General features: G+C 38.3%; 1 protein-coding gene across 1 annotated transcript in view; it reads left to right on the top strand.

The window, feature by feature from the left end:
• LOC109541556 (heat shock protein 68) overlaps positions 1–209 on the top strand; it is a gene marked incomplete in the record, with an annotated part of 6,487 nt that overhangs the window by 4,611 nt on the left and 1,667 nt on the right.

The raw sequence follows: 209 nt of genomic DNA, 5'->3' as shown, positions 1-209 counted from the left end.
ATAACATGACTTCTTATGACTTACAGACCTTATATCTTATGACTGTCTAAAAACTGACCTCTGTCCAGACCTCTTATCACTGACTCCTGACCAGACCTCTTACGAGTAAATTCTCGTAACGAAAAATCTTATTGACTAAATGCTGGTTTCTGCTGTGGCTTCTTTTATACGTAAATCATGCTGATCATAGCAGAAACGATACTACGTCC

This window comes from Dendroctonus ponderosae, unplaced genomic scaffold (genome assembly GCF_020466585.1).
Source record: "Dendroctonus ponderosae isolate FM_Combo_2020 unplaced genomic scaffold, Dpon_F_20191213v2 Dpon_F_20191213_7, whole genome shotgun sequence".
Classification (NCBI taxonomy): Eukaryota; Metazoa; Arthropoda; class Insecta; order Coleoptera; family Curculionidae; genus Dendroctonus; species Dendroctonus ponderosae.
Note: the sequence above shows the minus strand (reverse complement) of the source record. Positions and strands in the feature narration are given on the sequence as shown.